This window comes from Argopecten irradians, chromosome 8, assembly GCF_041381155.1.
Source record: "Argopecten irradians isolate NY chromosome 8, Ai_NY, whole genome shotgun sequence".
Taxonomy (NCBI): Eukaryota; Metazoa; Mollusca; class Bivalvia; order Pectinida; family Pectinidae; genus Argopecten; species Argopecten irradians.
Genome location: NC_091141.1, coordinates 21,324,402 through 21,339,496, shown reverse-complemented (window position 1 = coordinate 21,339,496; position 15,095 = coordinate 21,324,402). Strand labels below are relative to the sequence as shown.

Here is a 15,095-nt window from a genome sequence, read left to right as displayed (position 1 = left end):
ATAAGACGAGAAATAATCAATAATATTGGATCAGGAGAACATAATTGAATAATTTATCATTAGCTAAGACCATCAAAGACGCTATGAATTGCTCTTTCTCAGAAATGATATTACGGTTGACGCTTATGATTATTTTTCTAGCCGATACCAAGGGATACTGACGGCTACTGAAGATTAACATTAGATATACAATATGTCTGATTAATGGCGGAGGAACACTGAGTGATTAGGCTAACCGCGTCACCTATGGACTTCCCTATCGATCAATCCGCACCTGTTATGGAGCTCATGATTTGTAGCATAAATGGATAATATTTGAAAATTTGACGATAAGGACATATCAAGTATCAATCAACTTTGATGGAGATTTTCTTGGTAATAAGGAGAAGCTGTAAAGTTTTAATGAATGATTCACAAAGTACACCGGAATTATGAGATGACCCAGATATAAAACTGTTAAAACAAGAGGTGACGCACGGACCAAAAACGGACGTAACATGTCGATCAGCTGTCTGCAACAAACTGTTGCTGATGTCAACCCAGCTCAGTCAATTAACACTAGACTAGCCTGACAGTTAGTTGATTCATAAATATGTACAAGGCGAAGTATAAGATAAGAAAAAGGACGTTTACGAGACTTAAAAATTCTTGGTGTGACATGATTCTAGAGTATTTTTAGTATTTTTAGTATTTTTATTAAAGATACATAAATAAATGAACAAACTCTCATGCTAACGCATACAATTACCTACACAAGGTCGCTGAAAATCATACAACTGGAAACGTAAATGTTATTAGTTGAAATACGTACATCATTAAATGTAAAATATCAGATAGAACGGCATCATAACGATAATAAATTGATCTTGTTGTTCTTTTAGTTTTCATTGTCATATTTGTAGAACTGTTAGCCCCGAAACACGTAAATATCAGAATTATAACAGTCTTTATTTCATATTTATAGTTTTTTATTTTCATATTGAAGATTACAACAGCACATTACAAAAAATGTTACATTATTATCAATAGAATATATGTAATATGTTACAAACCCTTATACTAATAAGTATTTGGTGACTAACGTCCATGTTAATAATAAATAATCACATTATAATCGAACGGAACGGTTATTGTAGAGAGAGAAAATATTACTATAATAGTTATTATAACAATTTAAAAACTTCTAAATATATCTTCCGTGATTTGAATTCTAATTCACTTCCAAGCAGTTGATTTCATGTTCAGGTAATGAGTGCATGTACTGAGTAAAGATAAGATAATGTATATTGGTGATATAAAATATATCATATACAAGATCTTATTTTTATTGGTTTTGTCAACTGATTTCCGTGGTTCTCCCTGAGCTGTGGTTTGTTATACTCTATGTCAACTGATTTCCGTGGTTCTCCCTGAGCTGTGGTTTGTTTATACTCTATGTCAACTGATTTCCGTGGTTCTCCCTGAGCTGTGGTTTGTTATACACTATGTCAACTGATTTTCGTGGCTCTCCCTGAGCTGTGGTTTGTTAAACTCTATGTCAACTGATTTTCGTGGCTCTCCCTGAGCTGTGGTTTGTTATACTCTATGTCAACTGATTTCCGTGGTTCTCTCCTGAGCTGTGGTTTGTTATACTCTATGTCAACTGATTTCCGTGGTTCTCCCTGAGCTGTGGTTTGTTATACTCTATGTCAACTGATTTTCGTAGTTCTCCCTGAGCTGTGGTTTTCTCATACTCTATGTCAACTTATATCATGGCTCTCTTTAAGCTTTGGTTTTGCCATCACTTTGGTACATAATCTTTACTTGTTTTTTTTTTTTCGTGGTTCTCTATGAGCTGTGGTTTTATTATCACTTTGTTGCGGATTCTTTACTTGGTTTTTTTCGTGGTTTTCCCTTAGCTGTGTTTTTCTCATACTCTATTTCAACTTATATTTCGTCTCGTGGCTCTCCCTGAGCTGGGGTTTGCTCATACTCTATGTTAACTGATTTTTGTGGTTTCTCCGTGAGCTGTAGTTTTGTCATACTCTATATCATCTTATTTCCAGGGTTCTCCCCCCTGAGTTGTGGTTTTGTCATCAATTTGGTGCATATTTTTCACTTGCTCCTTTTTTTTTCTGACTGTGGGCTTGTCTTCTCTAGTCACTGATTTCGATGTGGTTCCGAGTCTCCTGCTGGTTCTCTTTTGGCTGTGGGCTTGTCATTCTCTATGTCAACTGATTTTCGTGGCTCTCCCTGAGCTGTGGTTTGTTATTCTCTATGTCAACTGATTTTCGTGGCTCTCCCTGAGCTGTGGTTTGTTATACTCTATGTCAACTGATTTTCGTGGCTCTCCCTGAGCTGTGGTTTGTTATACTCTATGTCAACTGATTTTCGTGGCTCTCCCTGAGCTGTGGTTTGTCATTCTCTATGTCAACTGATTTTCGTGGTTCTCCCTGAGCTGTGGTTTGCTCATTCTCTATGTCAACTGATTTCGTGGTTCTCCCTGAGCTGTGGTTTGCTTAAACTCTATGTCAACTGATTTCCGTGGTTCTCCCTGAGCTGTGGTTTGTTAAACTTATGTCAACTGATTTTCGTGGCTCTCCCTGAGCTGTGGTTTGTTATACTCTATGTCAACTGATTTTCGTGGCTCTCCCTGAGCTGTGGTTTGCTCATTCTCTATGTCAACTGATTTTCGTGGTTCTCCCTGAGCTGTGGTTTGCTCATTCTCTATGTCAACTGATTTTCGTAGTTCTCCCTGAGCTGTGGGCTTGTCATTCTCTATGTCAACTGATTTTCGTGGCTCTCCCTGAGCTGTGGTTTGCTCATTCTCTATGTCAACTGATTTTCGTGGCTCTCCCTTAGCTATGGTTTTGTCATACTTTATGTCAACCCATTTTCGTGGTTCTCCATGAGCTGAGGTTTTGCTCATACTCTATTTCAACTGATTTTCTTGGTTCTTTCTGAGCTGTTGTTTTGTCATACACTATGTCATATTATTTTCGGCAGAGATAGGAGATTTACATAAGTAGAAAAGTAGAACCATCTCATTCTAAATCGCCAAATACAACAGTCGTGAAAAGTTTGTTAGACATGAAAACGCATCCGCCGCGGAAATCAGTTGGTTAACGTTCATATGTTTGGACGATTTTTTTTAAATTTCTGTCGTGACAGTGTTTAAATTACCTCTTTCAGGAACAATGAAAATAATTTGACCACGGACCAATCTAAACCATTTATTAACTTTGATTAAATTTCATTTTTTCTTATATATTTTCCTTGTTTGAATCAACTAATTTGGCCTTGATTTCTTGTATTGGTTAGTATTTTTTTTTAAGTTGGCCTTGTTCATTATTGACCTATCTTTATAATCATTGACCTTTACTGTGTTTTCGATTTATCTTCTGTTTTTTCTGTCTGAAATATTTCCAGACTTTTTTGCGTCTTTGTCATTTCTGATTTCTGTACTGTTTCCGTGATTGATTTAAACTCTATGATTATTGCGATAGCGATATGCCAATACTGTTTGTAGTTACATTGTGTGTTTGCTAAAACATCACTGAGGTTATATTGTCTGTGTAATACTGGTCTATCCTATGCAATACATTTGAACGTCAATTTCAGAAACCTGGCTGGTGTTAATATCCAGAGGACAAACAATTGGTGTTACATCAAATACTCAGTGTATTTTTTTATGCTTGAAGAAGTGGTTTGTAGTAAATGTTTTTTTGAACTTATTACCGTAACAATAAAAATAGCGGCTTATCTGTGATAATGACGTTGAGGTATGAGAGAGAAAGATACCTTTTTATATGTGAATTGAAACGATAGGAATATTCGTATATCAGGATAACAAAAAAGTTGTAAAACATTGTGTATTTTCTTACCCTTGGTAAAATATTCCTATCTTCATATGAAATATTCCTATAATACTCTTTTATCAGTTTAGATACATTTCGTAGCAGTCCGAGACCTATAACCATCAAAGTGTTTTTTGTATATCAGATGAAATACTCATTGTGAAATAAAATAATTTCAGGGTTTTATCCACTATAAAGAGAACAATTTTGATTTTGTCTACGGGCCTATAGTATTTTTTGAATAATAAACAATAATAATCTGACCTTTATCAGTAAGGATATGATTTGATATTATACAAATATTGACTTTTGTGAAATCGTTAAACCTGAAAATTGTGATTTCCCACGAAGCCGAAGACCGATATTATATATTTATTATATATATATAAGTGTTTTTACCTATTTGTTTGTATTTATAGCTGTTGAATAGCGTCAATTTTGTCAAGATTCAATAACATTGATTCCATTTTGTGTAGTTTCCCTTTATGTAAAATGATAATGATATCATGAAGCATCGAATACGAATATTTTTTATCATATCGACTTTAGCTGTTCAGTTTGATATTTATAGGAACTATTTTTGTATCACATTAAGCTTAGCTGTTCAGTTTAATGTTTTAGGGACTATTTTTATCATATTGACCTTGGCTGTTCAGTTTAATATCCATAGGGACTATTTTTTTCATTTCAGAATATTTTATTGTAGTAGTATGGCAATTGGGATTGGGCTATAGACTATGCCTGTTTTAGCCCTCTCCCGATTTTTTTTATCATATTAACTTTGGCTGTTCAGTTTAACTGGTTGAAGTGGGACATTCAAAAGTTCATTCACACCTAAAATGTGTTTTACTGTGAAATAGAACAAGAGGCCCAGAGGGCCTGTATCGCTCACCTGGTTTGTAATGCCAAGTAATGTTCTGAATACAGGTTCATTGTTTCTTTTCTGAAGGAATTTTAATATTAACCTCTGAGTCCCCTATTGGGCCCCACCCCTCCTGCCAAAGGGGGTCAGAGCCAAAGTTCTGTTCCCCTTCCCCCAAGGATGTTTATGGCCAAATTTGGTCACAATCCAAGCAAAACTCTAGGACAAGTAGCGATTTATAGGATTTACCTCTATTTCCCCTATTGGGCTCCACCTCTCCTGCCCCCAGGGTGTCAGAGCAAAAATTTATACAAGTTCTGTTCCCCTTCCACCCAGGGTGTTTGTGGCCAAATTTAGTTACAATACGTGCAGAACTCTATGACTAGTAGAGATTTAAAGGATTTACCTCTATTTCCCCTATTGGGCCCCGCCCCTCCTGCCCCCGGGGGATCAGAGCCAAAATTTATACAAGTACTGTTTCCCTTCCCCCAAGGATGTTTGTGGCCAAATTTGGTTACAATACATGCAGAACTCTATGACGAGAAGCGATTTAAAGATTTACCTCTATTTCCCCTATTGGGCCCCACCCCTCCAGCCCCCGGGGGGGGCCAGAGCCAAAATTTATACAAGTTCTGTTCCCTCTCCCCCAAGGATGTTTGTGGCCAAATTTGGTTACATTCCATGCAGAACTCTAGGACAAGTAACGATTTAAATGATTTACCTCTATTTCCCCTATTGAGCCCCGCCCCTCCTGCCCCCGGGGGACCAGAGCCAAAATTTATACAAGTTCTGTTGCCCCCTCCCCCAAGGATGGTTGTGGCCAAATTTGGTTACATTCCATGCAGAACTCTAGGACAAGTAGCGATTTAAAGGATTTACCTCTATTTCCCCTATTGGGCCCCGCCCCTCCTGCCCCTGGGAGATCAGAGTCAAAATTTATACAAGTTCTGTTCCCCTTCCCCCAAGGATGTTTGTGGCCAAATTTGGTTACAATCCATGCAGAACTCTATGACTAGTAGCGATTTAAAGTAAATGTTGACGGACGGACGGACGGACGGACGACGGACGCGCCGCGCCATGACATAAGCTAACCGGCCCTTCGGGCCAGGTGAGCTAAAATGAAAATATAACAATTAAAGGAGTGTTAGATTGTAATTATTGGAGATATAAATTGCAATCTCGATGGCAGACAAATATTCATAGCGCCTAATTATCTGTCACACCGATTGCATTCATATCTTCGGTGATGGCAATCTAACAATCATTTAATTGTTGAATAAAGAGGGCTAATTCAGAACAAGACACATTCAAATATATTTAATGAAACAAAGAGACAAGACAAAAAATTCATGTTTGACGGATCTTCCTTTAAATTAAAAATAACCTTTAAAACATTGTACAAACGCCATACACGATGATTAACACTATTGAAGAAAACAGCTGTTTTATCTAGACTCGTTAGATATGCTTAAAGATCCATGCCGTTAATTCTTGAAGGCAACTAAAACTGAAACGTAAAATCGCTATATAGTAGCCCCGAATAGTTGTATAACCGCAATGTATTAGCCCATGAGTTTTATCACTGGTATATATTATCTCTATTTTTTAAAATGCTATTAACAAGCTTCAAAGTTTGTGTAAACTCTATATAGAAGCTCCGAGCTGGTATAAGCACTTCAGCATACAAGCTGTCTGCATGTGTATTATTTGTATCAATCAAAAACAAAGTCAATCTCAACTTAACTTCCCCTGTTTATTTAAAATAATTGTTATTGACATCACTTATTGTGCCTGTCTGCCTTGTATTATTGCCGTAAAATAAAATTGAAATAACAACCTCAAAAATGGAGATACGATTTGCTATCGTCTAAAGAACATTGCCCTTGTCGACTTGAGAGAAATTCAATTTTCATCGATTTCAAATACTTTTCTTGACCGTATAAAACCAAACCGGGGGCTTTTTAACTTGTTTGCTCTGATTTATATTTTCTATTGAATTGGTCCGAAAACATGATCTGTTGTTGTTAAGAAAAGAAAAAAGACAACATTGTATTTATCATTTTAATATAATACACTATTAAAAGTAATTAATAACCAATTAACTATTATCAAACAGTTTCAAATATTAATCATTTTAACAATATAACCTGAAATAATATGTTAATAATCTATTTTTAATTTTTCAATACTTAATTAGTACATGATTAAATTCTTGAGCTTTCAACATGATTTTATATTTTCTCAATATCTTCATCAACACTAACTGAGATGCATTTAGCATTAGGAATACTTTAAGTAACGGTAAACATGATTAAAATGCTCATTTATCATGAAATGCAATTGTGAAATGTCTTACAATTCGTAATTATATAGTCAAATATCTTATCTAAGTTATCTAATGTCAGACATATGTAATATCATCCATCGAAAGACGATTAAAATGTATTTTTAGTTTTATTATTCATATATCACACACTTATTACAAATATAGCATATTCTTATATCCATTATATATTATGTAAGTATATTGCATTACTTATTCTTTTATAAACAAATGACCAACGTTCTATCATGAAATTACCGGATTGTTAGGGGTCTTGTTCGTATAAATTGTCATCGAATATGAATGAGTGTCCTAAATTCATAACTAAAGATATATATCAAAACTCGGAGAATCATTTTTGTGTTTTTTATAAATTGTACATTTTAATTTTTCTGATGTTACAGTTACCTTTCATCAATCTACTTATCAGTGATGCAGACTTAAGCTCCATCCAATCCATCTACTATCATTTAAAACATTTCTATTAGTAACTTCAGATATACCATAGAACTTGGTTGATACGAACTCGGATAATTCGACAACCTAGCTTTTTACGAAGTACTTTGCAGATCCCGGCCGAATTCCCTCTTTATCTTTGTTTAAAAAAAAAACTCGGAACATTCAAATTAGTCATCAAAAACATACACATTCATTAATATTTATATGTATTACGAATCTATAACCTGTAATAATCATAATTTTCGATTTCATACTTAAGTTCCGGTATTTTATGCACTAACTAAGGTGATACGTAGATAGATAGACTTCTTTGTAATCTTTGCTCATTGTTTAACCTTCAGAACTGTAACCTTGAACAATGTCCTTTACTACACTTAACCTTAGGTTTATCTAAATGGTTCTGTGTAAGTTTTGATGTCCTTAAGTTATATTTTTACTTATCACCTACATCCATCTTCCTTTATCAAGATTATTTTAATCTTATTTATCGCAGGATGGTGTATTTATAATCTGATATTTTATGACAGTTCTAAATTCCTTGTTAATTCGCCATAAATAATCTTAGAACATAAATTATCATGTTTCCGTTGATTTGCTCATTAATATTAATTATGTATTGATGTTGTCATCTTTTTATTAAATCTAATTTAATTCCATGCACAAAGCAATGAATTATCCGAATCTCTGGGACCAATGTGATTTATCTTTCAAAATTTCAAGTTAAGATTTTATCACGTAAATAACGTCTTTTGACGTCGTCAATTTATATTCCAACATCATTTCACATGGACACAGACAAGATGTTTGAACTTTATAACATAACATACAATTTTTATCAAAACCCATCAAATTTAAAACATCTGTCTTCCGATCCGTTATTTTTGCTTTAAAATACAATGTTTTTTCCTATTTTTCCCATTTTTTCTGTATTTTCAATTAGTCTTCTTAAATCTTTTGCAACAGAGTCTCGACGAGAGGAGTCCATCAACGAGAGGTTCCGTTGTCTGGCTGGGTACCTGTAATAGACAAAGGGATATTCATATAAGGTATTGTCCTATCTGTAGTCTGGGTTAGTGGCTTCCTTGAAAACTTCTATCAAATATTAAACGAAAATCTGAAAATAATCATATCTCGCCAACTTTCACACATCTTAAAGGTTATAGAGGCTGTTTCACAGCTTGTATTTTGAAGTACAATTAACCAAGAGAACTCGTGCATGCTGGTTGGTAGATTGTTTTATACTGTACTGGAGGACATTTTGGCTGAGTCAGCTTCCATTGAATCTCCGCGAAAATACATCTCGACATAATAAGGCTATTGATGAACAGTATACCACACAATGAACAGTTGGAAAACTGACTTAACGAAAACCTCCACACACGAAAATAGCCACATGCCGAGACTTAGCACCAACTAAGCGTATCGTTCACGTTATTGGTAAAGCCAAGCCAAGCAAAGCTAATACTTGGCATGGGTTCTTCAGAGCTACCTAGGGATATAGGGAAATCGATTGTATCTAACCTTCCCCATGCATTAGACGTTTCCCAATGTTTGTTTTAATATCGGTCATGTCCCCTGACATAATCTATGTCCCCTGACATCATCCATGTCTGACACTTATTCATATTGTTAGCTTTTATAAATGAATTCTTGTTTTACTTGTCTATATCCCCATATTTTATTTGGAACGAGGGCCAAGGGTTGGGTACGGCTCACTTTAAACCAATACCGCTTTCCTTTTTTATTATTTAGATGCGGATGATAGAACGATACAAAATTATTATTGATTGAGAAATACGAAATAAATATGTTTTTGTCAGAGCTGAAAATGACATATGTAATTAAAACAATGATCCCGTCCCAACAAATCCACCCCCTAGTAATATAGGGAAACACGCACATACTGTCATATTACAACATTGTTTACATTCTGTGAATCAAATTACGGATATTTATTGAGCATCATCCAATAGGGACTTGCTATGTATTATTAATGGAATCGAAAACAATACATGCGGAAATTACTTAATTGGGAAAAAACTATCAAGTATCCAAAAGGCATGCATGAAAAAGTCATTATTAGAATCAACGTTTGCGTTACCCGTTTAAAATTACCTACACATGCACATTTGTTTAACAAGAGATCCCAGAGTGATCTTGGTGCCCACCAAAGAATGGTTGATGTCTAACAATGGTAAGAGGGATATTTTCTGCGCTTTTTAAACTTCTACTACAAACTATATACGAAATTTGAAAAGCATCCCTTCAGTACTGACAAATAGCGGTAACAGACTTCAATTATCAGAATCCAAAATGGTGTCCTGTTGTCAATCTTGTTAACCGACCGGTTCCAAATTGAAATATGCACAACTAGGGTCCTAGGGGAAACTACTTATGAAATTTGAGACAGATCCCTTAAGTACATTCTGTGAAATAGCGGTAACAAACTTCACTATCAAAATCCAAGATGGCTGCCTGTCAGCCATCGTGTTCACGGATCAATCCCAAAATGCAGTGCACATCTTGGATCCTAGGGAAACCAATAAATTGAAAATAAATGAAAGATCCCTTGAGTAGTTTCTGAGAAATAGCGGAAATAAGAATTGTTTACGGATGGACCACGGACGAAAGGCGATTTGAATTGCCCACCATCTGATGTTGGTAGGGTAAAAGGGAACAACCAACTAAATAAAAAAAGACCTTCGAAATGGCCCCTGTGTATACAAGATTGAGCCCAGGATAGAATTTTAACCCGGCCGCTGATTGGCTGGCTAATTATGAATTTCAAAAGAAAAAATGTTTTCTGACATGTAATTATTCCTAGATAACCATGATATGAATTTGGAAATTCATATTGAGATTTAGGTTCAAAATATTAATTTTGATCATGAATAGGTAAAAACATTTGAATTTCAGGATTTTTTTATTGCAAAATGCGCCTGATTTCAATAAAGCTACCCTGGTTGGAGTTTGAGCAGAAGGACCCAAGCTTTTTTTCTATCTAGTGTTATATGAGCACCTAGACTTTAATTATAGAACACAATAGCTAACTAATATTCCTTTGTTTTAATAATACAGTACAAAACTTTAACAAAGTTTAACACTGTGGTCTTTGTAAAATTATTTAGTTGGTTGCTCTCTATAGCGAACGCAACCGGAAGTAAAAGAGTTCATCTCAGGTAAGCCAATTTAACTACTTGTACTGATTAATTGTAATATTAGGGCTAATTAGTTTATTAAAAGTATGCATTTTATGTTATAATGAAGAAAAATACCATTTTGTGAATATTTTTTTCTGTTAATGAAACATATTAATGGTGTTTCAGGGTCATTCAAGATTTCCGGAACTATGTGTTGGCTGCACAGATTCCAGTCATGGACAAAGACATGCATCTTTTGTGCTCATTACAGGTTTGATCTTTATTTAATTTGTTTATTTTAAACAGAAAGGCTTTGGAACCATGTTCCTGGTAAATTTGAATATGTAAAAGGTTTGGTATATCTGGTTTTCTTCCAAAATCTTGACATTTTCTATATTATAGGGGTACCTGCTTATGTAATGGATTATCTCCCCTTGGCTGGGGACTTTTCCTATTTTTTCATTATATTCAGAAAGTTTAATGATGTAACCAATAATTAACTTAAACAACATTAATACTATTTCAATATTTAATACATAATTTGCCATTGATCAACACAGTGTGTAAGTTCAATATTTCATGTTTTCATAATTGCTCCGCGAATGACTGTCCGAAGGTGAAGCCCTGTCCTGGACAAACCACTTGACCGATTAAGTTTGTATTACAGATTTGACATACAGCCGAAATACACTTTACATCATAGGTGAGTATTGGAATTTTAATTTCTGCTATAGGGAACAACCAACTAAATAAAAAAGACCTTCGAAATGGCCACTGTGTATACAAGATTGAGCCCAGGATAGAATTTTAACCCGGCCGCTGATTGGCTGGCTAATTATGAATTTCAAAAGTAAAAATGTTTTCTGACAGGTAATTATTCCTAGATAACCATGATATGAATTTGGAAATTCATATTGAGATTTAGGTTCAAAATATCAATTTTGATAATGAATAGGTAAAAGCATTAGAATTTCAGGATTTTTTAGTGCAAAATGCGCCTGATTTCAATAAAGCTACCCTGGTTTCAATTTCAGGATTTAAGAAGGACCCAAACTTTTTTTTTCTATCTAGTGTTATATGAGCACCTAGACTTTAATTATAGAACACAATAACTAACTAATATTCCTTTGTTTTAATAATACAGTACAAAATTTTAACAAAGTTTAACACTGTGGTCTATGTAAAATTATTTAGTTGGTTGCTCTCTAAGACCAAATTCATGCTTGTAAAAAGTTCAATAGATCGAATGTTAAGTACCTGTCACCGACGAGAGGTTTGTTTACTTCCGCCGAGAAGTATCCGCCTCGGCATATAGTCCACCACAATGTCGTGCTTCTGGTCCAAGTACGACCTTAGCCAACGACGTAAAATATTCATCATTTCTTTCCGTCTAGGTTGTTTAATATCAGCAGTGCTGTCTGTCAGCTGTGGAAATGAATGCATGTCTCTGTTACTATTTATATCAAGAGATGTTAGCTATAACTATTTACATCACGATCTGTTAAACTATAACTATTTACGTCATGAGATGTTTAACTATAACTCTTTGCATCACATGTTTCACTATAACTAATTATATCACGAGATATTAACTATAACTATTTATATCAAGAGATGTTAGCTATAACTATTTATATCACGATCTGTTAAACTATAACTATTTACGTCATGAGATGTTTAACTATAACTATTTACGTCATGAGATATTTAACTATAACTATTTACGTCATGAGATGTTTAACTATAACTATTTACGTCATGAGATATTTAACTATAACTATTTACGTCATGAGATGTTTAACTATAACTATTTACGTCATGAGATGTTTAACTATAACTATTTATATCAAGAGATATTACCTATAACTATTCATATCAAGATATGTTAGCCATAATTATTTTTATCTAGAAATGTTAAACTTTAATTGTTCATATTAAGAGCTGTTAAACTATAACAATTTGTATCATGAAATATTAAATTATAACTATTTATATCAAGAGATGTTAAACTATAACTATTTATATAATATAACTTTTTATATCAAGGGATATTAACTATAACTAATTATATCAAGTGATGTTAACTATGTTTATCAAGAGATGTTAAACGATCAATATCATTACAGGTAACATCATTGAGTCTCTATTAAATGGAGCACATAAGCCCTGACCTGAAATTTTCCTAGATTTGTTGAGGGTGTTAATATTACTCTTCCTTAACACATGGTTCCAAACACTTGTATATGATTCTACTAATCTATATTTATATTTACATACGTTTAAATTTTACTATTCCTGAATTTATGTAGTAGATGTCATTTATATGTAAGTTACAATTTAACAAGTTTACAGTAAGTGTTGCAAGCAACACACGTCCCTTGCCGTCAATTACATGTTCTACTTTATGGCATGTTATTGTTATTGCTTAGTCATTGTATAAAGATTGAACCAATTCCGGTGATGTGTTCTCAAGTTATTATCCGGAAACTAAAATTTGTTTTAACAATCAGTTTTTTTGTAACAATATCCTTTGTAATTGACCTTTTGACCCCAAATTCAATCCTAATGTGTATTGCCCAATTAAGATTAAGCCGAAAAGTTTATAGGTAAATATGAGATTTAGTTGCCTCATATTTTTAAAGAAATATCAATGGAAAATACTTACTTTAGGTGCGTCTCGTTTTCGGAACTGAAAGAAGATAAATATATAATGTAACGACTGTCTATGACATTGATAATAACAAAATATTCACTTTCAGTTAATCCAGATTCGCGTTTATAAGTGAACTCAGATATCAGGAATTATCGTAATCTCTTCAGTTTAATTTCTTATCAATAAAGTTCACATTGTAGCCATAACGTTTTGTAACAATAAGTCATTCCCATAGTGATTGCTACTTCTTTCCCTTGGCTTTATCATTTTGGTGAACTTATGAAATACTATGATTACGTTGTGAAAGGTTAACTTACCCCAGCAGGACAATTCTGAAAATGAAAAAAATAAGACATATTACAAATACACAGAGACAATGTTCAATGTTCACATTTAGTGTAAATTTTCTCAACGTGACATTGAAAAGCTTTTAGATGACACGTGGGTACAATGCTGAACACACAATTTTCACAAAACATCGATACCTAAATCTCTGCGGGATTTACCGAAACTGAAATGAGTTAAAGGTATTAAAGTAATTAAAACATGACATTTTTAAACATCAATGTTTTAACATTTTTCTCACATGCTCCCACATCATATTAACAGTTGATGTCGAGCTATCCTAATTCTATGGAGGTGTTCCACGGCTTAAGTACAATTAATAGCTGTTCTGGAACTCCCTTATGTATGGTAAGCTTTTAAAGTTGTATGGTCTGTGACTTGTTGTATTTATGGCACTGAAAAAGTTTTAAAGTGTTCTACATATTTTTCTCCGCCTCTCTAAGTTTGGAACTTTTGATATTTATCGACTATGATAAAGTTCGTATTCGCAAAGTTACTAAAATAATTCAATTAAAATATTGATTATAAACATGTATACGTTTAAAATAGCTCGGAAGTATCCGTACTGATCCGATCTATACCGATCTGTACGGGTATTGCCGATATTGACCACGTGATACGGCTCAGGGAGGTTCCGATCTATACGGGTATGTCGGTATGCCGATGTCGGTCACGTAATGCAACCTGGTTTTCCGATATTACCCGAAAGTTTGAAACATAGCGTTGACTGTGGCGGTTCTTTTAAAACGTGTGATATTTCATGCGACATTTACCGATATTTTAATAGTATATTGGTGCTTTTATGGATCTGAACCATCATATGTAACCATACATACTCAAACATTGTATGTCAGTAAGACAGTTTGTGACGGTGAAAATTACAAGAAATACAACTTTAACAATTAAAGATGTAAAAATTTTATCAGATATTTGAGAAGAACAAATCATGTTAAAGAATTTCTATATATGAAAATGATGGCAATATCAAAATAAAATCAAATTATGATGGCAATATCAAAATAAAATCAAGTAAAACAAGCTTACAGTAAGCAACACACGTCCCCTGCCGTCAATTATTTGTTTTTAATATATGGCCAGTTATTATTGCTTAGTTATGCTATCGTTGTATGAAGTTTGACCAAATTCTGTTTCAGGTTTTCGTCTGCAAACGAAAATTTATGAAACAAATTTTTGTTAGTAACAGTGACCTTTTGACCCCTAAGTTCAATCCCTTGCTATGTTTTCTCCTATGTAACCATTGTATAATGTTTGAACAAATTCCGTTGACGTGTTCTCATTCGGACACTAAAATTTGTGAAACAATCAATTTTTAGTAACAGTAACCTTTGTAGTTGACCTTTTGATCCCAATTCAATCCCAATTCTCTTTTTCTCATGTGCTACGATTGTGTGAAATTTTATCAAAATCCGTTGATGTTTTCTCAAGTTATCGTCTGGAAGTGAATTTTTTTCTAACA

At 33.9% G+C, this 15,095-nt stretch overlaps 1 long non-coding RNA gene across 1 annotated transcript; it reads right to left on the bottom strand.

The window, feature by feature from the left end:
• Positions 1–6,432: 6,432 nt before the first annotated feature.
• LOC138329657 (uncharacterized) lies at positions 6,433–14,534 on the bottom strand. Its single transcript, XR_011209487.1, has 4 exons — positions 13,591–14,534; positions 13,286–13,309; positions 11,878–12,045; positions 6,433–8,496 (listed from the first exon to the last, which is right to left on the bottom strand). It is a non-coding gene; the product is annotated as an uncharacterized lncRNA (long non-coding RNA).
• Between the last annotated feature and the right edge of the window lie 561 nt (positions 14,535–15,095).